The following is a 25,053-nucleotide window of genomic DNA, read 5'->3' on the forward strand; positions in this document are numbered from 1 at the left end:
ATTTTCAGACCATTGGCCCAGAAGTTTGTAAGTAAAGGGTTGTCTGAAAATACAAAGCCGAGGTGTGTGAGACTGGCTCATTGTCTTAGTCAGTTTGCATCTGTATCTTCAGTCGGGTCTTGAACCTCTTACGCTTGGATAAAGATAACTAGAATTAGGAGCTTTTCAAGGGCAAAATAAAAGTTAATGCTCAAATAAATGCCTTGGTAACCAAATCTTGTAACTCCAATTCAGCTTTTAGGTGGAATGGGGGTATTCAGTGGTCGTTGTCAAGGTGTTTGGAGTTCCAAAATATCTTCAGACAACCATATATATATATATACACATACACATACACAACTGCATGGTATTCCATAAACCACCCTTTAGTCTATTTTTATTTCGTGAATGTGCACACAATATCTTACCTGAATGCATAAAGATGATCATTATATGCCTTTTTTTTTTTTTTTTTTTTTTTTTTTTTTTGAGACGGAGTCTCGCTTTGTCGCCCAGGCTGGAGTGCAGTGGCGTGATCTCGGCTCCCTGCAGCCTTAGCCTCCTGGGTTCAAACGATTCTCCTGTGCGTCAGCCTCCTGAGTAGCTGGGATTACAGGCATGTGCCACCACACCCAGCTAATTTTTGTAGTTTTGGTAGAGACAGGGTTTCGCCATGTTGGCCAGGTTGGCCTGGAACTCCTGACTTCAGGTGATTCGCCCGCCTCCACCTCCCAAAGAGCTGGGATTACAGGCGTGAGGCACCGTGCCTGGCCATGTGCAATTTTTTTCTTTTTCCTCCTCCGTGCTGTGGATTTGCCATTTTTTGCTTCTACAAACTGCTGTTGTAAATGTTGCATCCTGAGAACTGTTGGTTTTATTTACTACTCCAAGGGATAGATTCCAACAGAATTGCTAAATGAAAGAATATATATCTTGGTTAATTTGACCAAACGTCAATTGCTACATTAAATTACTTGAATTTTTTAAACCCATTAACAATTGTGTAATGAATATACTTGCACGTATGTTTTTGAACTCTAGTCTCATTATTTCCCTTGAACAAATTCTCAAGGGAAAATTACTGAACTAATTTTTTAAAATATTTTTAAAAAATAATCTTTGCCAATCTACTAGGTTAAAATGATAGCCCCCCTCCCAACCCACCCCCCTTTTTTTTTGTTGAGAGGGAGTCTTGCTCTGTCACCCACGCTGGAGTGCAGTGGTGACATCTCGGCTCACTGCAATTGAAAGTGTAAGAATATTTGGTATCCTTAGTTTGGTGACTATCTAAACCACTTTAGGAGGAATATAGTATTTCATCCTAAAAGAGCTGTTTTTTGTTTTTTTTTTTTTTTTTTTTGAGACGGAGTTTCGCTCTTGTCTCCCAGGACTTTGAGAGGCCAAGGTGGGTGGATCACTTGAGGTCAGGAGTTTGAGACCAGCCTCCCAACAGCAAAACCTCGTCTCTACTAAAAATTAGCTCGGTGTGGTGACGGGCGCCTGTACTCCCAGCTAATTGGGAGGTTGAGGCAGGAGAATCGCTTGAACCCGGGAGACAGAGGTTGCAGTGAGCAAAGATTGCACCACTGTACTCCAGCCTGGGCGACAGAGTGAACCCCGTCTCCAAAAAAAAAAAAAGATACATGTAACAAAACGAAAATAGATGCACATACATAAATAAACATATATATATACACACACACACACACACGGTGCACTACACACATACACACAACAAGCACTTTTACCATAGGGTTGATATGTGATTTAGAGAACATATGATATGAGATTTAATTAGAGAGGGACAGAGTCTCACTGTCGCCTAGGCTGGAGTGCAATGGCGCAATCTTGGCTCACTGCAACCTCTGCCACCCAGGTTCAAGCAATTCTTCTACCTCAGCCTCTGAGTAGCTGGGACTACGGGCCCACGCGGCCATGCCCAGCTAATTTTTTGGATTTTAGTAGAGACAGGGTTTCACCATGTTGCCCAGACTGGTCTTGAACTCCTGAGCTCAGGCAATCCGCCCGCCTCAGCCTCCCAAAGTGCTAGGATTACAGGCGTGAGCCACCGCACTTGGCCAAGAACACATATTAAAAGTACTTGGGATTATGCTAGGTACTTAGTAAATGCTTAATACATATTAGATATTGTTATTATATGTAGTTTAGGTATCTGTTTGCTTTCAAATTTGCAGCATGAATGTAAGGAACTATTCCTTTTATTTTGCCTCTTCTTTCAATGACAAATCATTTGTGTTTTTTGCTACAGCCCTAGGAAATCTCTTGCTTCTCCCCATCTCCTGTACTGATACTGAGTGTCTGCCCTACTAAAGGAATATAAAATTCAAATCATAACAACATGACTGCATTTTCAAGGACCATGTGAATAACAATTGTTCACATTTATGTAGTGTTTTACAGTTTACAAAGGGATTACATCTGTTTGACTTACAGCAAACTTGTGAGCTAAATAAAGATAATATTAAGATTTTCTCCCTCTTCTAGATAGTGTATTAGTTTGCTAGGAGTGCTGTAACAAATTACCACAGACTGGGTGGCTTGAGCAACAGACATTTACTTTCTGAAAGTTCTGAAATCTAAAAGTCTCTGATCAAGTTGTTGGCAGGGTTGGTTTCCTTTGAGGCTTCTCATCTTGCCTTGCAGAAGGCTGTCTTCTCCCTGTGTCTATACGTGGTCTTACCCCTGTACAGCCTGTGTACTCATCTCCTTTTCTTACAAGGACATCAGCCATATTGGATTAAGGCCCCCTAATAGCCTCATTTTAACTTAATTACCTCTTTAAAAACTGTATCTCCAAATACAATTGCATTCTGAGGCACTGTGGATTAGGACTTCAGCATATGAGTTTGAGGGTAACACAAATTCCACACATAACAGATGGAAGAACTGAGTCTGTGAGGTCAAGTGTCTTGCCCAGGTTCAGAGCACAGTCAGGACTTGTTTTCGTACTGGACACCTAAGCAACAAGGAAACTTCTAATTTTCACTTTCTAATATATCATGGAATTTTTTCCATATCAATGAAGACATTTCTACATAATCCTTTTTAATATTACCTAGTTTCCCATTGTGTGAACATAATTTATGTAAGCAATCCTGTATTGATCTAAGATGTTTCTTGCACTTAAAAAAAAATACGCCTGGGCAACATAGCGAGACCTTGCCTCTGTAAAAGAAAAAAAAATTATCCAGGAGTGGTGGTGAGCACCTGTAGTCTCAGCTACTCAGGAGGCTGAGATGGGAAGATTGCTTAAAGCCAGGAGTTCGAGGCTGCAAGTGAGCTCTGATTACACTACTGTGCTCCAGCTGGGCAACAGAGTGAGACCCTGTCTTAAAATAATAATAATAACAATAATAATAATTCTACTATGAGCATCCTTGTAATTAAATATTTGCTGCTAACCTTTATCATTTTGTGAAGATGAATTCCTAAAAGTAGAATTGTTGAATCCCACATTATGCGGCTTTTAAAGATACTTGTACTTTACATTTTTTAAGAGTAAGTGTTGCACGTCCTACAATAATCATGGTTAAATGTTAAGTAGTTATCTTTTTTATAGTAATGTTTTATATTCATGAGTCTACACATCCATACACATGCACAGATATATCTCAAATAGCTTGGAGATTGCAAAATTAATCAAGGAAGGACTAGAGAAATTATTGTGAATTCTGGAGGAGGCTGACTCATTAATTTCATGAGTGGATCTCCAACTCCAACACAATGTTTGGCACTGAGAAACCCTCATTGAATATTTGATGAATATCTGAATGATAATCTAAGAATATAGTGCCTCACATTTGCCTAAAAATAATCTATTTCTTTTTGCTGCCCCTGGGAGAGATGGTAAAGTTGTAACTACTGGCAAAATAGGATTTCATTTTGTTTTAACTCTAACAAAACATGCTTACATTCCAGATCAGATGGCTTAAAGTTACTATTAGCAATAGGCTTAAAAATACCCACACAATGGAAGTGTCATTTTAAAAAATAATTTATAGACTTTATAGAACATCACTAATGAATTCAGCTTTCAAGAGCAGGAAAAAGTTCACCGCTTTAATCCTGTTAATTGCCTTTATTCTGGCTATAGAAATTTTAGAAGTTCTAAATTATAAGTTCATTGCAAATATTCTTTTTTTTTTTTTTTTTTTTTTGAGACGGAGTCTCGCTCTGTCACCCAGGCTGGAGTGCAGTGGCTGGATCTCAGCTCACTGCGAGCTCCGCCTCCTGGGTTTACACCATTCTCCTGCCTCAGCCTCCCGAGTAGCTGGGACTACAGGGGCCCGCCACCTCGCCTGGCTAGTTTTTTGTATTTTTCAGTAGAGATGGGGTTTCCCTGTGTTAACCAGGATGGTCTCAATCTCCTGACCTCGTGATCCGCCCGTCTCAGCCTCCCAAAGCGCTGGGATTACAGGCTTGAGCCACCGCGCCCGGCCTGCAAATATTCTTATTTGATTATTTGGCTCATATAATGGCAAAGGAATAGAGGAGGTTTCCAAGGGTTGGCAAATAAATAATTACCTGTCATATCTTCAGATTCTCCCAATGAACTGTTACCTTTTTCATTGCATTTGCAAATGTAGCATCACAAAATTTCCATTGTTTTTTCAATTCTGTTTCTCACAATCTATAAAATATTCAGCAGCTCAATTTAAAATAGAGAAATAACAAAAATGCATTAACCCTTCAAATTGCAGCTAAACACATTACTTTGGTGTAAAATGCTATAACCTAAAATCCTTTCTTTACTCATTGAGTGCATACTATGCTTGAAGCATTATGCTAAAAACAGAACTACATATGTGTTACATTCTAAATTCTGTTTGACAATTTGCTTTTTTTTTTTTTTTTTTTCAGGATAGAATGTGGTTTTTTCATCCCTAAATGTTTTGTGGGATTATTCCTGCTTTTTGACTTCCCTTTCTTTATTCGTTAAGGTTTTCCCCCATTGTTTTATTATTTGATTTGTGTATAGGTAAATAATCATTCTATCCATTTTACTTTCTTCTCTTCTCTTCTACCTTTTATTACTTACTGAGTTGACTCTTTCATATGTCTTCCATTGTGTTTTCTTACCTATTTTCCTGATTTTTTTTTCCTTTTAAGTACTGTATTAGTGACTTTGGGGAGGACAACTAACTTGTGGAAAATGTTTATATCTACGTTAGCTCTAATTCTAGTTCTCTTGAAGGCAGCTCTGGCCTAAATTAATGGACCCTAAACTCTTTTGATCAGATACTCCATCAGTAAAAAAATGTTTGAACACTCCCCCAATATATGAGTATATATTTATGTACAAATGATATACATGTAATATACATTTATGAATATAAATAATTATATAATGTATGATTTAAAAACAAAAATTGACAATGGAAATTAACAAAGGATGAGATTAAAATATATATGTTGATGTTCGAATACTTCTTCTCTGAGCATCAGTGGATCATCTTGTGCACCACTGTGGAGGCCACTAGCTTGGGCTTTATGCTTGTCAGACAAGTAAAGAAGTCACTGAGTGTCCTATTTGCTCTAGTCCCTTTTAGAATATTCTGAGGAAAATGATGACGATAACTTCAAGATTCATATTTGGAACCCAGGACATTAAGCTGAACAGTAATATATGTGCATTTGAAAAATCAAACATTACAGAACTATACAATGAAGAAAGTGAAAGTCTCCCAGTTTTCCTACTATCTAAAGGAAACCATTGTAATTGGTTATTGGCCTCCAAATTTGTTTTAAATGAACATATTAACATATATTATTATCGTCTTTAACCAAAATGTGGCCATTCTCATTTATACAAGTTGTTTCATTACTTAATTTTCCAAGGATATCTTTCTGTGTTGATAAAAAGAGATTGTTCTTTTAAAAGGATGCATGGGCCACATGCCTATAATCCCAGTATTTTGGGAGGCCAAGGCAGGCAAATCTCTCAAGCCCAGGAGCTCAAGACCAGCCTGGCAACATGGTGAAACTACCATCTCCACAAAAATACAATAATTTGCCGGCCTTGGTGGCTCCCACTTGTAGTCCCAGCTATTTGGGAGGCTAAGGTGGGATGTTCGCTTGATCCTGGGAGATCAAGGCTGCAATGAGCCGTGACTGCACCAGTACACTCCAGCCTGGGTGATAGAGTGAGATCCTGTCTCTAAAAAATAATAAATAAATAAATAAATAAAAGGATGCATGTATTCCATTATGTGATGTATCTTAACTTATTTAATAAGTATTTATTCATACTCATTTCCAATGTTTTGCTCTCATAAGCAATGGTACAATAAACATTCATGTACATATATTTTTGCATTCTTCCATGAGTATTTTCATAAGATAAAAGTGGAATTCTGGGTGTAAGGATATGAAACATTTTTGGAAAAATAAAATTTTCCATTGGTATTACTTAATTGCCCTCCAAAAGATAGCACTAATACCCTCCCCAAAAGATTGGCTGCTTATTTTCCCACATCCTCTTTAGCGCTAAAAGCTATTAATGTTTCAATGTTCTCTTTGGTCTGGAATGAAAAAAAAATTTACTTGTTTTAATTTGCCTTTGTTTAATTGCTAATGTGACTGAGGATTCTTTTATATATTGGTCACTTATATTTGTGGGAGCAATACTTTTTTGTTGTTTCTGTTTTTAACTTTTCATTATGGAAATTTGCAAGCATACACAAAAGAAACATCATGCTTTAAAAATTGTCAGCGTTTTTGCCAAACCAAGACATCATATTATTTTATACAGGAAGATTGGAAGATGTCATTTAATGCCCTTTTGACCCGGGCACTCACTCCTAATTCCTTGACTTTCCATAATAAGTTGTGAACTGTCTTGCAGCAGTGAAAACGTAGTTGCTGATTTAGGTCACCAGAGGGCAGACCACAGGGAAAAAGAGAAAAAAGGAAAGGAAATAAACATCTACCAAGATCCTGCTTCAGTGTGACCCAGAGGTCTTGGGGAGCTGGCTCTACCATTAATACTGGAGAGGAGGGGAGATTAATCAGAGGCATTGTTTTAAACCATAGTAATGCATTTAATTATCTGATAGTAATATATTTACTTATCTGAGAGTAATGTATTTTATTATCAGATAAAATATCTATGTTTTCTCATGAATTTCTAATCATTCTTTTATGGCCTCCAAAAATAATGTTTTAATTAGAATTGCATCAAATCTGTAAGACAGCTTGAAAAAAATAAAGGTCCTTATGATATTTATTTTTCCTGTTGAAGAATATGGTGTTTTCCCCATTTAAGTCTTCATTTGTATCTCTCAATCAGCATTGTAGTTTTCCTTATAAAGATCATGCATATCACTCATTTTGCTTGGGTGAGTTTATTTTACATATATTCTAATTGGATTTTGATGATTTTACAGAAATGTATTGATTTTGGCAGCATTAACATTTAATATCTGTGTTTTTACTTATTTGTTTATTTATTTATTTTTGAGGTAGAGTCTTGCTCTGTTTCACAGGCTGGAGTACAGCAGCGCAACCTCGGCTCACTGCAACCTCTGCTTCCCAGGTTCACGCCATTCTCCTGCCTCAGCCTCCCGAGTAGCTGGGACTACAGGTACCCGCCACCACGCCTGGCTAATTTTTTGTATTTTTTAGTAGAGACGGGGTTTCACTGTGTTAGCCAGGATGGGTCTCGATCTCCTGACCTCGTGATCAGCCCGCCTCAGCCTCCCAAACTACTGGGATTACAGGTGTGAGCCACTGTGCCTGGTCAATGTCTGTGTTCTTTTATTAATTATAGTAGTTATGAGTTGATTCTTTTTAATTTTCTTGCTATGCAAACATATATTCTAAAAAATATTTTTTGTTGTTTTTGCCCTATCACTGTTCCTCTTTTTTCTGTTTCGTATTTTATTACAGTTACTAAAGATGATAAACAATGTGAAATGTTTAGTAATGATGATAAAGAATAAATCTTTAGGCCAAGCACGTGGCTTACACCCTATAATCCCAGCACTTTGGGAGGCCAAGGTGGGAGGATTGCTTCAGCCCAGGAGTTTCAGACCAGCCTGGGCAACATTTTGAGATCCTGTCCTTATAGAATATACAAATAAAATTAGGCATGCGTGGTGTGCGTCTGTGGCCCCAGTTACTGGGGAGGCCGAGGTAGGTGGATCCCTTGAGCCCAGGAGGTGGAGGCTGCAGTAGAACTGTGATTGCACCAGAGCACTCCAGCCTGGGTGACAAAGGGAGACTCTATCTCAAAAAAAAAAAAGGAAAAAGACAAAAGAATACATCTTTACCAGGTATAACTGACTTTTTAAAATTTGTAAGAAAGGCTGGGCATGGTGGCTCATGCCTGTAATCCCAGCACTTTGGGAGGCCGAGGCAGGTGGATCACCTGAGGTCAGGAGTTCGAGACAAGCCTGGCCAACATGGTGGAACCCCGTCTCTACTAAAAATAAAAAAATTAGCTGGGTGTGGTGGTGCAAGCCTGTAATCCCAGTTATTCAGGAGGCTGAGACAGGAGGATCACTTGAACCTGGGAGGCGAGGGTTGCAGTGAGCCGAGATCGTGCCACTGCATTCCAGCCTGGTGACAAGAGCAAAACTTCATCTCAAAAAAAAAAAAAAAAAAAAGTAAGAAATACTCTTCATTTTGCTTATTTTAATTTTTTTTTTTCACCCAACCTGGGCCACAGAGCAAGACTCTGCCTCATAACAAAGAAAAAAAAAGTTTTTGTAGAGATGGGGGTCTCACTATGTTACCCAGGGTGGTCTTGAAGTCCTGTGCTCAAGCAGTTCTCCCACTTTGGCCTCCCAAAGTGCTGGGATTACAGACATAAGCCACCTTGCCCAGCCCAGGTTAAGGTTTTAATGTATTTTTGAACTGTTTGTTGGCATTTTAACTATTTTGTATCTAATATTTATAGTAAGATTTGCCTTACTAAAATTTTTTGGTGTATCACATCTTTACTGAATTATAGTGTCAGAACTATGTTTAGCTCATAAAAGAACTAGATAATATACAATTATTTTCTGTTTTGTTCCAGAAAAATATATAATGATTTTTATCCATATCAGTTTTATATATTCCTAAGGCATTTCTGAAAAGAATGCTATTTTTAAAATTTAAAAGTAGAAAATAAATAAATGCCTATATCACAGTAGAGACGTTTTATAATTCAAAACCTTTAACTGTTAATAGAGGTTATTTTTTTTCTACCCCAACATGTTAAAGAAGTGCCTGCCAAACCCATTATAAAAGATTATTTCTGTCTGGGTGTGCTATGGGTTATACTATTACATAAAGCAGACAAAATCCTTTTATTTTCCTCAGCTGTTCTGCTCAATCATGGAAAGAATAAAATGATGCCTAGTGATTCAGCATCTGAAATGTTATACCAAGTCAAAAGTTGCTGCATATTTACTTTTCACAATAAGCTATTGCATTTCTTAGGTGCTGGAAGATAAGAGCCACAATAAGCCATTACATTTCTTCCTAGCGTATAGATAATAAAATTCCAAGGAAGTCTTCCTTGGAAGAAAAAAGGCAGTAAAGAATTTGACCCTTGTTTTATCTAGTTGTATATCTTGCCTCTAGAAGTAACTTTTCAAGCCAGCAATGGTGTGTTAATAAAGAAAAAGAAAAGAAAAATAGAAGTAACTCATGGCATGGATAATTAAAAAGTAGTTGTGATGAACTTCCAGGTGAGTAATATTGATAAAGCTTAATTATGACCTTTTCACTCACAACCAGTCATACTCCATATCAGCATCAACAGAACTTTCTACCATGATGAAAATGTTCTATTTCTGCATGTCCAATGTGTCTCTGTGTCCAGTGTGGCTCCCGAGAGCTTGAAATACGGCTTGTACAAGTAAGAAACTGAATTTTCTTTTAATTTAATTTAATTAATTTACTTTGAAAAGGAGTCTCACTCTGTTGCCCAGGCTGGAGTGCAATGGCATAGTCTCAGCTCACTGCAACCTCTGCCTTCCGGGTTCAAGCGATTCTCCTACCTCAGCCTCCTGAGTAGCTGGGATTACAGGCGAGCGCCACCACACCCGGCTAATTTTTGTATTTTTAATAGAGACAGGGTTTCACCATGTTGTCCAGGCTGGTCTCGAACCCCTGACCTCAGGTAATCCGCCCACCTCGGCCTCGCAAAGTGCTGGGATTACAGGTGTGAGGCGCCATCTCGGCCTATTTAATTTTAATTAATTTAAATTTAAGTAGTCACACGCAGCTAGTAGCTACCATATTGGACAGTGCAGCTTCAAAGTATGAAATTTACTCAGTATGAATACATTAAAAACTCAGAATGTTTCACCACTAAACGTGTCCTTATTGTGCATAAATAATTTTCATTTCCAGTATTTTGACAATTGAGAATCAGTATCATTCTCTGCTGATGTCTCCAAAATTATTTATACTGGCATTTAAAAAATTTGGTTTGACACTTCCTATCTGAGCTTCCTTATTTTGTCATTCTGAGAAGGATCTGTTTCTCCCACCTTTGGCATTTTGTTGCTGCTGTTTCCCTTGGTTAACTTTGCTTTTAGCTCTGTCTCTACTTTTACATCTAATCCTACTGAATTTTTGCTATTTTTTTAATAGGTGATTTGGTTTAAATACTGGACATGAGGTTTTTGCCATGTATAAATTAGGGATAATTATATCAAAAAATGGTCATGGGTAAGCAGGAGAATCACTTGAACCCAGGAGACAGAGGTTGCAGTGAGCCAAGATCACACCACTGCACTCCAGCCTGGCAACAGAGAAAGACTCAGTCTCAAAAAAAAAAAAGTTTACCTGGCCGGGCATCCTAGCTCTTTGGGAGAGTGCCAGTTACATCCATCTCCACGGGTTCCCTGAATATCTCATTTTTATGAGTAGTTACCTCCTCCACTCTAGAATCTAAGGAATGGTTTTACAACTATTTATGGGTTATTGTGTCTAATCTTTAAATTATGTTCTTATTTTGTTGAGCATCCAGGGACATATTAATCATTTAGTCCTGGCTGTCTTGTGATTTTAAAAAATGCCTTTGGCAGTCGGGTGCAGTGGATCAAGCCTGTAATCCTAGCACTTTGGGAAGCCGAGTGGGCAGATCACTTGAGCTCAAGAGATTGGGACCCACCCTGGCAACATGGGGAAACCCTGCCTCTACAAAAAATACAAAAATTAGCTGAGCGTGGTGGCGTGCACCTATACTCCCAGCCACTTGGGAGGCTGAGACAGGAGAATCACTTGAACCTAGGTGCTGGAGGGTGCAGTGAGCCAAGATTGAGCCACTGCACTCCAGCCTGGGTGATAGAGTGAGACCCTGTCTCAAAAACAAAACAAACAAAAAAAAAGTTTACAAAAAAAATTTTAATGAGAACTATAAGAATAGAATCAATACTTTAGTACTGAAATTGCACCCATATCATTGAACTACGTTTCAAAGATGAATCCATTGTACTAATCCATTACCATAATTACACTCTTTTTAAAACTCACTAAAACTATGCACTTCAGTAAACACCAGTTTTACATGTAGTATCCACAGCCATATCCATTATTACTGAAACTTTAAGATTTGGTGTTTATACTATTGTAACAATCCTGCATATATTGCTTCTTGTATTTCTGTAGGAGTATAAATGTATATTTAAAACACATTCTGGTAACTTGTTAGGTCGCATGTACGGAAAAATACAGATTTTAAAAAGCCTTACAGGTCAGGTGTGGTGGCTCAAGCATGCAATCCCAACACTTTGGGAGGCTGAGGCAGGAGGGCAGGAGGGCAGGAGGATGGCTTGAGACCAGGAGTTTGAGACCAGCCTGGGTAACATAGCAAGTCAGCCCTCCCTCAGCCCCCACCATCCCTCATCTCTACAAAAAAAAAAAAAATTATTTAAAAATATACTTGGAGTGGTGGCATACACAAGGAATTATTTCAATGAATTATCTTTTGATTAACAGATATCAAAGTACCATTTTTAGAAAGGTTGGAGAGAGGTTGGACCAACCATTCATTTGATGCTGAAACTTCATCATTTAATAAATGAATTCATCATTTAAGTCATTATCTTTCAGTAGTTAGGAATAATGGTAGCTGCCTACATATAAAAAACCAAAAGCTAAGCTAATTTTAAATGAAATTATATGTGACTGCAATCCAGCTATTGAAAACGTTGAAATATTGGACTGGCTGAATATGTAACAGTTCAAACTCAAGTTTTAAAATATATTTTTCTATTATGGAGAAAATTGCCTATTAAGATTTTTTTTTTTGAGACAGCATCTTGCTCTGTTGACCAGGCTGGAGTGCAGTGGTGTGATCTCAGTCCACTGCAGTCTCCTTCTGCTGGGTTCAAGCAATTCTCCAACTCAGCCTCCTGAGTAGCTGGGATTACAGGCATACACCACCACACCCAGCTAATTTTTTGTATTTTTAGTAGAGACAGGGTTTTGCCATGTTGGCCAGGTTGGTCTCTAACTCCTGACCTTAAATGATCCGCCCACCTCAGCCTCCCAAAGTGCTGGGATTACAAACATGAGCCACCGTGCCTGGTCCCAATTCTTGATAAAATATAATGTTACTACCTTGGTGCTCCTCTATTTATTTATTTATTTATTTATTTTTACTATGCTACTCATGGCATCTGAACCTCACCAATTTATAATTTATGATATAAAATGTATGCTTGCATTTTTTGTAGAAAAATATTTTGTTAAAATAACAGTGTGAACACAAAAAATAATATAAAACATGAGATAATCCTCGTTATTTTTGTATTTATTTTTTAAATTAATGTAGCTAGGAGTAGTGGCTCATGCCTGTAATCCTAGCACTTTGGGAGACCAAGGCAGGAGGATTGCTTGACTCCAGGAATTTAAGATCAGCCTGGGAAACAGGGCAATACCATGTCTCTACAAAAAATACAAAACATTAGCTGGGCCTGGTGGCACATACCTGTAGGTACGTGCCTGTACCAGCTACTCAGGAGGCTGAGATGGGAGGATCACCTGAGCTGAGGAGTTCGAGGCTGCGGTGAGCCATGAATGTGCCACTGCACTCCAGCCTGGGTGACAAAGTGAGACCCTGTCTCAAAAAAAAAAAAAAAAAAAAAAAAAGATAATGTAATGTTAGATCATTTTCTATGATAGCTGGAGATACTAGCTATTCTTATCTGTTGATTCTTTTTGATAAATTTCAGAATTATTTTGTCGAGTTTTCCCAAATTATTTTTTATTGGGATTTTGCTCCGTGCATATTAATTCATTGGTGGGAGAATGACATTATTAAAATAGTCATCTTCTAAAAATATGATATTGCTTTTCTTATACTTTATACTTTTCAGAAAAATCTTCTGGTTTTCTTCATATTGGTGATATATTTTCCCTCAAAGTTCATTAACTTATTCACATCTGTTGCTATTGTAAATTAGGATTCCTTTTTGATTACTTATTTCAAACTGAGTATTTTGGGTACCTGTAAATGGTATTTAATTTATACATGAATATTTTATATATACTATATGTATTTTATTTATGTTTTTTCCTTATTTATGTTTATTACCTTATTTCCAAACATTTTACTAAGCTTTTTAGTCTCCCACAAAATGGAAATTTTGTTTATTGTCCATTTGCTTAATCAAAAGTTAGACCAACTTTTGGATTTTGGGGACTCAGGGGAAAGGGTTGGGGGTGGTGAGGAAAAGACTGCAAACTGAGTACAGTGCATAGTACTTGGGTGATGGTGCACCAAAATCTCAGAAATCACCACTACAGAATTTATTCATGTAACCAAACATCACCTGTTCCCCAAAAACCTATGGAAATAAAAAATAAAAATAAAAAAGAGTTATGCCTACTTTTTATGCTATGTTCATTAAAGTTTGAGACTCACTGGAGTTGTGAGCGCTGGGGTTATCACATATAGACAAAGGGCTCTTGCCTGCAGAGTTAGAAGAACAGTAGGAAAACATTCCAGAAGATCTGTAAATCAATTAAGAAATAGTAATTTATGAATCTCTTCATTGATTTGCAGATCAATTAAGAAATACATAATTAAGAAATACATAATTTCTGTATGTATATGTGCATAGAGATTCAAGGCTGTAGAGAGAAGATTTGGTTACAGAAAGTCACCTTAAGAGTATTTAATATGTATTGACATAAACTTTTGAAAAATTTTTAAATTTTTATATATTTTTAATTATTGTTTTAGAGATGGGGTCTCACTATGTTGCCCAGGCTGGTCTTGAACTCCAGGGCTCAAGCAGTCCTCTGACCTTGTCGTCCAAAGTGCTGGGATTACAGGCATGAGCCACTGCGCCTCACCCAAATTCTGAAACTTTCGAAGAGGTTATTGGTATGTTGATGTTTGGGGAATAAATTAGGTATTTAATATTAATTGAATGAATGAATAATTCAATGAATGAATATATGTAGCACTTTGCTATGCCCAGAAGGTACAATGATAAGCGAAAACAGATCTGCGGGAGAAAGAGACATTAAGTAAAGACCAAGGTAAATGCATCATCTGGTCCTGGAGAAAAGAATTTGAGGAGCCCAGAAATTTTGGCAGCCACAGACACCCTCCCCAATGTAGCCTTAACCACCCGGAGGAAATGTAACCCTAATGGACACTATTCCCTTTGGGGTTTCCCATCCAAGTCCCTGGTTTGTGAAACAAAAGCCAGAAATATTCCTACTGGACACAGTTGTCAAACAGATGAAGACCTGGGTAGGAGAGCACCTACACCACCACTACACCTTCAGTTAGGTGCCTAAACCTTCTATTGCCTAACCAATTTCCTTCCTCACTTGCAAGTTGCTAAATATTCTCAACAACTTTTCAAGGAACCAGCAGAGCCTGAGACCTCAGTCAGGTATCCCTGAACAGCAGGTGATCCTAGCTATTTGTACTGCCCAAAAGCCAAGGATGTCCACTATGTTGCCCATAGCCACTTTCCAAGGTGCCCAAACCACACACTGGAACAGGAGGCAAACTCCCTGATCCATTGCATTTGGGTGGAGCCTCAAGTGTTTAGGACTAAGAACTGCACAAAACTTGCCTGATAATAGTTTGGCGGGAAGGCTGGTTTCCAGAAAAGTGTTACACTATTTTGACTTATAAACACCTTGGTTTCCCAAAGCTTTGGTAGTTTTCTGAATACTTTGGTCTATAATCAGCCAGTCAGTCCCAATCAGGAAAACAAAAAACACTATACATAATTCAAACACAAAGGGATTTAATTCTGGGAAGTGGTTGCAAAGGCATTGGAAGCGCTAAGGGAGAAAGGGAGAGAAAGGAAGGAACACTGCCCAGAGATGAGAGAGCTGTTACCAGTCTTAGGCTGGAGCCCTCTAGCTGCATTTGCTGCTGGAGGTTACGGTGTGGCCAGTGCCTATTCTCCACCTTCACGGAAGAGCATTATGTAGCCACTGAGACACCTCCACCACTGAGACACCTCCACCACTGGTGCCAGATCAGAATGGCATCTTTCCTCCCACCAGTAACTCTCATTGGCCAAACTTGACTGGAAGCCAGTTGGTAAAGGATTCTGGGAAATGGAGTATACAGGCTTCCAGGCCCTGCAGTTATAAAACAGAGTGCAGAAGGGGAACATGACATTGAGCCAAGAAATGTAACTGGCACAATAATATCAATTATGCTGGGTGTGGTGGCTCACGCCTGTAATTCCAGCACTTTGGGAGGCCGAGGCAGGCAGATCACTTAAGGCCGGGAGTTTGAGACCAGCCTGGCCAACATGGTCTCTACCAAAAGTACAAAAATTAGCTGGGCGTGGTAGCGCACGCCTGTAATTCCAGCTACTAGGGAGACTGAGGCAGAATTGCTCAAACCCAGGGAGCGGAGGTTGCAGTGAGCTGAGATCTTGCCACTGCCCAGCCTGGGCAACAGAGCAAGACTCCATCTCAAAAACAAATATTAAAAGAATGTTAAATAATTTTTAATCAGTTACATTTGATAGGAAATTACTTCTGAATGACTGAACAAATATAAAACATTAATCACTTCCCAATCATTTCTTGGGAAATCTTACTGTTGAGGTTTATTAGGATGCAATAATACACCTACTATGTGCCCACAAAAATTTAAAAAATTTTTTAAAAAGGATGGCAGTAACACAAGACCGAGATAGGTAGTTAAGGATGGATGAGGAAAGGAAAAATGAACAGTGCAAGACAGGTCCAACAGTAGATTTACAGGTAATTAACTTGATAAAAGTCAGCATGGATTTTGAAAAAGACTCCATTTTTTCCAATTAGCATTTTGTCTTCAAAATTGAGGATGGGGGTAGAGGAGCAACAATTGAAACCTTTCCTTTTGTCTAAGTGGCAAGAGCCAATGAGATTCATAAGAAAAAAAAACTAGCTTACTAATTATATGTAAAGTCTCCTTTATAATGGAAGAAGAGCAAGTCACCAAAAATACAAAAGCTAGATTAAATTAGCATCCTTCAATGTCTTTAGACAACTGAGTAAAACAGCATAATAGAGTTATGTCGCAAGATTAACTTCCTTTTCATATACCACTCAGGCAGATCCACAAGCATTTGTAAAAGGCTCACATTACCATCATTTGATACCTGATGTGGAATTTTTTTAAGCTTCTTTTTATTTCCTCCACCCTCACTGTGATTCATAAAGTGCTTTGTTAGAGTTCACTGAGGGTTTGTGGCCGGAATTAAATGATTCGAAAATGAGTTAATTCCTATTCTGTTAATTAGCATAAAAAGCATTCAATGAGCAATGCTGAGCAGAAGGATTACACTAATGGTAAACATGCATAAATCATTTCAAAGATTGTTTTGAAAATTCTACTGTATAGTAGAGCACATTTAATTTTAAAAGATCTTATAAACTTAAAACACTAGTTTTTAAAATAAGCTTTTCTCCTTTCCAGGGCATATGTGTATGTGCACAGACATCTTACATCTATGAGTATATTTTGTGAGATACTATTCTGAAATGCTGTTCCAGAGACTTTTTCCAGAATTATGAAACAGTTTAGAATTATAAAAGTTATTTTTTTAAAGCTGTCACTTGCTGTCATCATAAAATGCCTAATATTACTAATGCAAATTAATACTGATATAGGTATTAAAATAAGCTCATCTATACATTTAAATTTTTCACTTGTGATAAAAGGAAGAATATTTCTGTTACATACTTTTCTTAAGTTTGTGCACAATTCTCTCTCAGTTCTCCTGGGTCGGAGGTAGTCAACCCATTTCATAGTTAAACCTTCTAGGAAAATACCCGATATGCAAAAGCAATGGATTGAGTTATATTTGTGAAGCATAAACTTTCCCCTCTCTCCTCTTGGAAGTGATAGGGTAAACATTCAAGACGCATTCATGGAATACTGCAATGGAGACTCCAAATGGGTCATTTCACAGGTGTGGCTGTGCTGATTGTTCAGATATGAAACTTTTCCATACCCATTGTGATAGGCAGAATCATGACCTCCAAAAATGCCCATTCCCTAATCCTCTGGAATCTGTGAAAATGTTCCTTTATATGGCAAAAGGGACTTTGCAAATGGGGTTAAGGTTAAGGATCTTGAAATGGAGAGAGTACGCTGGATTATCCATGTGGGCCCAATCTTACATGATCCTTCAAAGTGGAGGACTTTTCCCAGCTGCAGTCAGAAACAGTGATGTGACTATGGGAGAAGTATCACAGGGAGATGCAATGTTGCTGGCTTTGAAGACAGGGGAAATGGACCATGAATCAAAGAATGCGGGCAACTTCTAGAAGCTGAACAAGGCAAGGAAACCTATTCTTCCTTAGCGCACCGGAAAAGTAATGCAGCCATGTCAACACCTTCATTTTAGATCAGTGAGACCTGTGCCTGACTTCTGACTTAAAGAACTGTAAGATAATAAATTTATGTTATTTTAAACCACTAAGTTTATGGTAATTTGTTACTGCAGCAATAGAAAACTAATACACCCATAAAGTCACTGTACCAACTCCCCCTAGTGCCTCGGCCATCCTGACCCTTCCCTTAGGACCCTCAGTCTAGCATAAAAGGAGTAAACCCTGGCATAGCAGGATTCCAATATTACAGCCAGCTTTAGTTCTGACTGGGCTATGACTAAGCATCACCAGTTGTGAAATATTTTGAGCGTCGCTTGATTACAGGGGGCAAAGTCAGCAACTTTCAAACTTTTTTTTTAAACCCTACTCCTCCTACAGTAAAATATACGTTTTAATCTCAACCTTGGAATAAGAGGAATATTTCATGAAATAGTACTTACCTACATGCACTGCACAATGATATTTTCAAATTCTTCTCTTTTTTTTTTTTTCTTACAGAGGCCATGCTAATCTTCGCTGTATCATTCCAATTTTAGTATATGTGCCGCCAAAGGGAGCACTTTTTCTATTTTTTAATGTAAATTATAACCCGTTAAACTGATTTTATGATTTACCAGTAGGTTTCTATCCTCAAATGAAAAACACTGACCTAGATCGTGACAAGTCTATGGTCAAGATGTAGAGTGTCTGATACAGAATATTTTCCATTTTATTTTTTACAGAAGCATAAACATTTGTTCAGAATGTAAATTATTTCTATATGTAACCATAATTCATTGTTGTTAAATAGTATTTATTAATGTGCCAAATATGTATTTGCTTTCTCTCAGTGGATATCAAACCCATGACACTTTGGAAATCAAGCCTAATTATCAGAGAGTGGGACCACAGCAGGGAAATGGAATGCTCTAGAAACCATTTTTAAACAAATAGATATAGTCATTGGCCACATGTATTTTATGTTCAGTTTTCTATTACTCAATTTGTTTATTTCTGCTTTTGCTTTTAATATTTCCCTTTTTCTCACTTGCCTTTAAGAAATTACCCATTTTCTAGCCAAGCACAGTGGCTCACGCATGTAATCCCAGCATTTTGGGAGGCCAAGGTGGGTGGATAATTTGAGGTCGGGAGTCCGAGACCAGCCTGGCCAACATGGTGAAACCCCATCTCTACTAAAAATACAAAATTTAACTGGGCATGGTGGCACCCACCTGTAATCCCAGCTACTCGGGAGGCTGAGGCAGAAGAATCGCTTGAATCTGGGAGGTGGAGTTTGCGGTGAGCTGAGATCATGCCATTGCACTCCAGCCTGGGCAACAAAGTGAGACTCCATCTCAAAAAATAAAATTATCCATTTTCTTTTGTAGATTTTTAAAGTTTCATTTATTTCATTTCTCTTTGTTTCTTATTACTATTTATAACTGCAGTATCATTTCAAGAACTTAAACTTTGTTTCATTATCCCCTTTGTTTAGTGGTCCTGGATATTTCCCTTACTTTCTTGGGAGTTTATGCATTTAAAATTATGTTTGCTATAATGAAACTAGCTTTTCTGGGTGTTGGTAACAAAACGGTTTTAAGCTTATGCTATATAATAGTTAGCTTTCAGTAGGTTATGTTGCAGAACAACAATGACAAAAAAACAAAATCACAGTGACTTGACAACAACAAAGGTTAATTACTCATCCACTATACATGGTGGTTATAGCTCTGTTCTAGGATCTTTATTCCAGGAGCAACCTCGACCCAGGACACACATACCTCACATCTGAATCACCAGATGTCTCTTAAAACTTCTGCTTAGATATCACTTCTGCACACATTCCATAAGCAAAGCAAGTCATAAGGTTAATGTTGATGAAAATGGATAAACATAATCCTTTCATAGGGAGGACAGCAAATAATAGGGAAAAATAACATACTCTATCCCATGTTATCCCCCATAATGCTGTAACCAGAAAGGATTATCCTCGCATCTCTGTCAAATCAAAATTCTGTTGTTGGATTATATTTGAGATTTACCATTATAGCATTTATGTGTTCATTTGTAAATGTATCTTTAATCATGGTATAATGCTGCTTGTCTTCCTAAATGCTTTTGCTATAAAATCAACTGTGCTTATCATGTTTTTATAGACCACACCAGGCTATGGCTACTGTAAGTTATAATAACATTAAGGGGACAGTATTTTTCTAGTTTCACCTATACCCACAGCAATGCAAAGCCTTGTCTTTCCCTCAAAATTAACTACACGTGCTTCTGCAAGGAGTGCCCTGGTGCCCAGGATTCTTCTTGGTACATATCCAGACTGGGGCCCTAGTCCCTTAAGACCACAGCAGTGTTCCCTGTCACCTCCAGACCTCTACAGAACAGTGTTCCTTTGTACATCTCACTTTTAGAGACTCCAGGGATTTCACGCTTTCTAAAGTAATAGCTATCTCTCCTTAGGGATTTGGCCCAAGGCCCTAGTTGCTAGGACACAGTTGGATAAAAAATATGATAAATATACATTGCACCATACTGAAAATTACCTCTGACAACCAAATTTTATATTTGAATATACCCATTACCCTCTCCCTCTTCCTCCCTCCTCTGCTTTTGCTTTTCATGCTCATAGATCCTCTAATAACCAGTCCCACCCAGGAACTTCTGTGGAAACTGATAAAATTTAAACTCCAGGCATAATGAATTGTAAGTAATTCCCCTTTCTTTATTAAAATTTTCTTATCGTAAAACATTTTATCACAATAATTACATACATGGGAAAAAAAACAATAATGTAACAGGGCTTGTGATGAAAAATAAAAAAGGTGTTCTACTGCCCCACCCTCTCTCACCCCTCATTGAACTTTCTCAGAGGAAACCACTTTTAACTGTTGCTATCTCATGGCTTTCTTTTTCTCATTTTTCTTGTTTGTTTGTTTTGTTTTTTGTTTTTTAAACAGACGGAGTCTTGCTGTGTTGCCCAGGTTGGAGTGCAGTGGCCATTCACAGGCACCATCATAGCTCACTGCAGCCTTGAACTCCTGGACTGAAGCTATCCTCCTGCCTCAGGCTTCCAAGTAGTTGGGACTACAAGTATGTGCCATCAGACCCTCCTACCAAGGCTTTTTAATGGTTACTTCTCTAATTCTAAACAATGGGCCTTTACTACTATTTCTTGATTTACTGGTAAACACTGTAGTAGATGAGGTTAATTCCCATCTTTTCATGTTTTCCCTCTTCCTCCTGCTATCTGTGCTTATACTGTTACTTTGACATTACAAAGGTTAACATAACCACATTTAAGTTTTCTCTGTTTTGTGTTTAGGCTACTGCTAAAAATTGAAAACCACTAATAATCATTGACACATTTTAACTATGTAAATATTATTGACAGAAAAATTAGATACTAGGATTTTATTCTCCTCTTCACAGGGAGTCTATAGGTACTCTAAAAGGCTATTCAAGTTTAAGATTACAGAGTTTTAAATTTACAAGAAAAAAACAAACCACTCCATCAAAAAGTGGGCAAAGGATATGAACAGACACTTCTCAAAAGGAGACATTTATGCGACCAACAAGCATACGAAAAAAAACTCATCATCACTGATCACTAGAGAAATGCAAATCAAAACCACAATGAGATACCGTCTCACACCAGTCAGAATGGTGATTTTTAAAAATTTTTATTTATTTATTTTTTTGAGACACAGTCTCCCTTAGTCACCCAGGCTGGAGTACAATGGCGCAATCTTGGCTCACTGCAAACTCCACCTCCTGGGCTCAAGTCATTCTCCTGCCTCAGCCTCCTAAGTAGCTGGGATTACAGGTGCCTGCCACCATGCCTGGCTAATTTTTGTATTTTTAGTACAGACGTGGTTTCACCATGTTGGCCAGGCTGGTCTTGAACTCCTGACCTCAGGTGATCTGCTTGCCTTGGCCTCCCAAAGTGCTGAGATTACAGGCATGAGCCACCGCACCTGGCCAGAATGGCGATTATTAAAAAGTCAAGAAACAACAGATGCTGGCAAGGCTGTGGAGAAATGGGAATGCTTTTACATTGTTGGTGGGAATGTAAATTAGTTCAAACATTGTGGAAGACAGTATGGCGATTCCTCAAGGATCTAGAACCAGAAATACCATTTGACCCAGCAATCCGGTTACTGGCACCCGCCACCATGCCCAGCTAATTTTTTGTATTTTTATTAGAGATGGGCTTTTACCATGTTAGCCAGGCTGGTCTCGAACTCCTGACCTCAGGTGATCTGCCCACCTCGGCCTCCCAAAGTCCTAGGATTACAGGTGTGAGCCACCATGCTCGGTAACATGGCAATTTTAGATATTGCCATGTTGCTACCACACGAAATAGGTGATACTAATTTACATTACCACTATCAGTTCATATGACTCCATATTTTCTCAATTATCTTAAATTTAGATTCCTTATTTTTGCCTTAAATCTACCAGCACCTTCTATTTTTCCAGCTCAGTCTAACTATTCCTTGACTCCCACAGTTTTTCCACTCCTGAAACCTATAGGCCATTACCGCCTTTTCACTGCCCATCACTCCCTGTTAAGTTCACTCTTTCCTACTTCTCCGGCTTGTATTTCATGGTCCATCATTATAATTACTTTTTGCATAAACTCTTAAATATCTTTTCTGTCTTTCCCTTCACTGTGCTTTATGGCCAAACTCCAGGCCCAGTTAAATCCAGCTCTCTTCCTGTGTCACACCCAGCAATTAAATGTGACTAGAGAAAAACAACCAACCATGCAGAAAATACTGCAAATTCATGGCTCCACTTTCAAATGAGTCTTAATAGATTCCTGTACATTCCCTAGCCCGTCTACTCTCCAACTCTCCCAAAGGGCTATTTCATTCCTTTTCCCTCTTCAACTCTCCATCATCTGATCCCTCTGCTGATGACTTTCCTTCCTACTTCATTGAGAAAATTTCCATAGCTACCAGCGTCAGTGCCCACATATTCTGCCTTCTCTCCTGTTACTGTGGATACACTGTCTATCCTCCTGTCTAAAGACACACTCTACAGTTGTGCACTGAATTCCATCCTCTTTCACACTCTATTTTTTTTTTTTTTTTTTTTGAGACAGAGTCTTGCTTTGTTACCCAGGCTGGAGTGCAGGCTGGAGTGCGATCTTGGCTCACTGCAACCTCCACCTCCTGGGTTCAAATGATTCTCCTGCCCCAGCCTCCTGAGTGAGTAGCTGGGATCACAGGCATGTGCCACCATGCCCAGCTAATTTTTGTATTTTTAGTAGAGATGAGATTTTGCCATGTTGGCCAGGTTGGTCTTGAATTCCTGACCTCAGGTGATCTGCCTGCCGCGGCCTCCCAAAGTGCTGGGATTACAGGCATGAGCCACCGTGCCTGGCCCTCTTTCACATTCTCAAGGCCCTCTCTCCAGCAATTATTCTCTCACCTGCACCATCAATGTTTTCTTCCTACTGAATCATTCCTGTTAGTATGAAACATGCTCTAATACTCCCTTTTAGAAAAAAAAACTATCCATTGTTCCACATCCCTTCTAGCCAATGTCCCACTTGTCATCTCCCCTTATGTGAAAAAACGTGTCTATATTTACTGTTTCTTCTATATTTCTCCCCTTATGTGAAAAAATTTGTCTATATTTACTGTTTCCACTTCATCTCCTTCTATTCTCTCCTGACCCCATTTCAATCAGGCATTTACCTCCTCCATTCCACAAAAGCAGCTTTAGTCAAGGTACCCAGTGACCTCCCTGTTGTCATATCCAAAGATCAAGCCTCAGTCATCCTCTTACATGTAACCCATTTGCAGTGTTTGACACAGTTGATCATGTTCTCCTTGAAACACTTTATTCCCACCTCTGTTTAAATGTCACTTTCTCATAGAGGACTTTCCTGAACTCTCTGGGTTAAATAGCCAACCAAATAGTCCCTTTTACTTTACCTCCCTACTCTGTAGTATTAATAACCACCTGACATATTTTATTTATTTATTTTATTTTTTTTTTTTTTTTGGAGACGGAGTCTCGCTCTGTCGCCCAGGCTGGAGTGCAGTGGCCGGATCTCAGCTCACTGCAAGCTCCGCCTCCCGGGTCTACGCCATTCTCCTGCCTCAGCCTCCCGAGTAGCTGGGACTACAGGTGCCCGCCACCTCGCCCGGCTAGTTTTTTGTATTTTTTAGTAGAGACGGGGTTTCACTGTGTTAGCCAGGATGGTCTCGATCTCCTGACCTCGTGATCCGCCCGTCTCGGCCTCCCAAAGTGCTGGGATTACAGGCTTGAGCCACCGCGCCCGGCCCCACCTGACATATTTTATATTAGTTTATAGACTGTCCCTTATAATTCAGTCTTAATTTGAACAAAACAACTGTAAAATGGCATCTTTGAAAGAATTAGTAATATTTAGGTTGGGCTTGGTGGCTCACACCTATAATCCCAGTGCTTTGGGAGGCTGAGGCAGGCGGATCACCTGAGGTCAGGAGTTTGAGACCAGGGTAGCCAGCATGGTGAAACCCCAGCTCTACTAAAAATACAAAAATTAGCTGGATGTGGTGGTGTGTGCCTGTAATCCCAGCAACTTGGGAGGCTGAAGCACGAGAATCACTTGAACCTGGAGACAGAGGTTGCAGTGAGCCAAGATGGCACCACTGCACTCCAGCCTGGGTGATAGATGGAGACTGCATCTCAAAAAACAAAAAAAAGAAAAAAGAAAAGAATTGGTAATATTTGAATACAAACCAAGTATTAGATGATATTAATTACATTAATTTTGGTAGGTATGGCATTTATGTGAAAAATAAAAGTTCTTATCAGTTAGAGATGCGAAATGCCGTATCTATGAGTGAATTGATACAATATCTGAAATTTTCTTTAAATTACTCAAGAGTGAGTTCAAGATTTTTGGCTCGAACAATTAGAGAGTGGAACTATTATTTGCAAAACATCTGGGAAAAAATAATGGGTTTGATTGGAACATGCTAAGTTTAAAATGTGTATAGATACTCAAGTAGAGATATTGAGTAAGCATTTGGATACACCAGCCTGGATTTCATGGATGAGATCAATATCTGTAATTCATGAAGGTATACCTGATACAAAAAGCCATGAGACTGGATGAGGATGAGAACATTTTAAAAATGAAAGTAGATTAAAAAAAAAAAGAGGTCTGAGGACTAAGCCTACTAAACCACTCCAAAATTCAGAGGCCAGACATGGGGAGCAGTCATTGGAGAAGATGAGGAAGAAGTGGCCAGT

General features: G+C 38.6%; 1 non-coding gene across 1 annotated transcript; it reads right to left on the minus strand.

Annotated features, from left to right (window-relative positions):
• Window positions 1-18,266: 18,266 nt before the first annotated feature.
• Window positions 18,267-18,371, minus strand: LOC126934511 (U6 spliceosomal RNA). The gene has a single exon (XR_007718978.1). It is a non-coding gene; the product is annotated as a U6 spliceosomal RNA (small nuclear RNA).
• Between the last annotated feature and the right edge of the window lie 6,682 nt (window positions 18,372-25,053).

The sequence above is a fragment of the Macaca thibetana genome, chromosome 13 (assembly GCF_024542745.1).
Source record: "Macaca thibetana thibetana isolate TM-01 chromosome 13, ASM2454274v1, whole genome shotgun sequence".
Lineage (NCBI taxonomy): Eukaryota > Metazoa > Chordata > Mammalia > Primates > Cercopithecidae > Macaca > Macaca thibetana.